Genomic DNA, 2323 nt, shown 5'->3' with positions numbered 1-2323 from the left:
TAACTTTCTATAATAACATCATAATCTTTTCAAAATACTTATATTATACTTATAATATTATTTTAATAGTCATTTAAACGAGGAATTAGCTTAAAGATGTCTCATTAATTTTTAAAAAATTACTAACATCTATAATGAGCATCACTTTTTTCTTCAGATGAAAACATCAAAGAATCTTCTTCAGTAATACATCGCATTAGAACCTCAATATTCCACAAATAAAATTGCGGAATCTTTGTAACAGATGCTCCGACAGAATGGATCACGAATCCTTTATAGAAACGTGTGGCGCCGCATTAACCATAGAATGGATCACGTCTGCTCGCGCCCGTAAACCAATGCGTGCTGGACTTAGTTGCTCGTGAAGCTTTCACATCGGACAACTTGCCATCATGGGTCACATTTTCTACTCTTTTCCTTTTTTCCCCCTACTTTTATGTTATTTTTTTTATGTCGAACATTCGAATGGCACACGTAAGACGAACTGTCACGCTTGATGTATTTAATGATGGATCTACATTTGTTACGTATCATAGTCATATCAATATCACGCTATTAAGCATTAGTGTGAACTATTTAGAATCATTATGTCTTGATGAAACTAACAAAGTAGGCCATATAGTAGTAATTTACAATTTTAGTTTTGAAATACAATTACACAGGAACTATTAACAATAAAAATTCTTATATGAAAATATTATTTATTTATTTGATGAGCCATAAGTTTTTTGTTACTAAATAGCGTATAAATTATTAATGAAAAATGAGAAGCGAAGTCTTAAGTTATAATACAATTTTAAAGTGTTTATTGAATAAAATTATAATAATAAAGTAATGTAATAAAATAAAATAAAATGAAACAAAAATAATCTTATTTAAATATAAAGAAGCTAAAAGTAATTAAAAATTATAAAATTTTTTACTGAATTAAGAAATTAAACATATAAATCATTTTTTATGTATTCTTTAAAACATGATTAAATTTGAGGATAATTGCAGTAATTTTTTATTTGTTAACAAAGAAAAAGAAGATAATTCTTTATCGAATTTTTTTAATTCTGAAAAAAATATTTATTTTTAAAATTAAAATAATTAAATAGATATAAATAGAAATCTTATGATTTTATTAAAAATTCTCCATTCCTATTAAATTATATTTTTTAAATTAAAATAAAGAAATAATTATCTAAATAAACATAAGAAATCTATTTATTGTCATAAAAATTCAATCATTTATATTTTATATTTTTTTCATAATTTAATTTCAAATTATAATTTCGATTTCATCAAATTAATATATTATATTAAATATATATTATAATATATATTTAATATAATAATATATATTAATAAATATATATTAAATATATATTAGAAATATATTAAAATTTTTAAAATTTGTGCTTATTCTAAGATTTGAAATCTATTAAAAATATTTCGTAGATACCATAATTTAATTTAAATAAATTTTTATATTGTACTTAATTTATATTTATAAATAAATATTGAATTTGAATTTCATTATTAATTGCAAGCAAGAAACAAATTATCTAGTTCAGAAGATATACTCTTTTTGAGTATAAAAAATTAAAAAAAAAAGTCTTAACTATTATTAATTCTTCCAAATCTTAATAATTTTAAATAAATTTTTCGTATATTTTTAGAATGTATTTTCAATTTTGATAAAATTACAAATTATTGTAATGCATTATATCATTGAATAATATTTAATAATAAGTATAAATTTATCTTTAAATGGTATCAGAAGATTCAGAAGATTCAGACGATTGTCCATTTTTCTATTTTACTGGAAGAATCACTGTAGTTACGTGTACAAATATTCCTTTCTCATTCTACGACTTTGATTAAATCGTCAAGAATCTGCGTGATTCCAGGGAACTCGATAATTGGCTGAAGTGTAGGTTCCTTGGTAAAAGCTATTCACGAAGGTTTCTTGTTGCGTAAGATTTTATTCGATTTCCTTTAAGGTTTCTTATAGGAATTACAGGAAAAATGTGATATTTCTTTTTTTTTTTATTGATCGAATAGTAGATGAAGTAATCAAGTATTATAAAATAATGAATCAGGTTGGTTTTTTATTCAAATACAAACTTATTCTTGCTAACGAAGTAAGATATTAATTATTTTGCAATTAATCAATAAATAATTTTATATTTGTTTTCATAACTGGTTCCTTTTTTGAATTTTTTTTTTTTGGTTCTCCAATTTGTAGATATTTTTCAATTTTAATTTTTGTTTCTATAAATTTTTTTTCATTATCTAATTATATTTTTAATTTATTATTATTTCATATCATTTGAAA

The sequence above is a fragment of the Apis cerana genome, linkage group LG14 (genome assembly GCF_029169275.1).
Source record: "Apis cerana isolate GH-2021 linkage group LG14, AcerK_1.0, whole genome shotgun sequence".
Lineage (NCBI taxonomy): Eukaryota > Metazoa > Arthropoda > Insecta > Hymenoptera > Apidae > Apis > Apis cerana.
The sequence above is the reverse complement of the archived record's forward strand: the minus strand, read 5'-3'. Positions refer to the sequence as shown.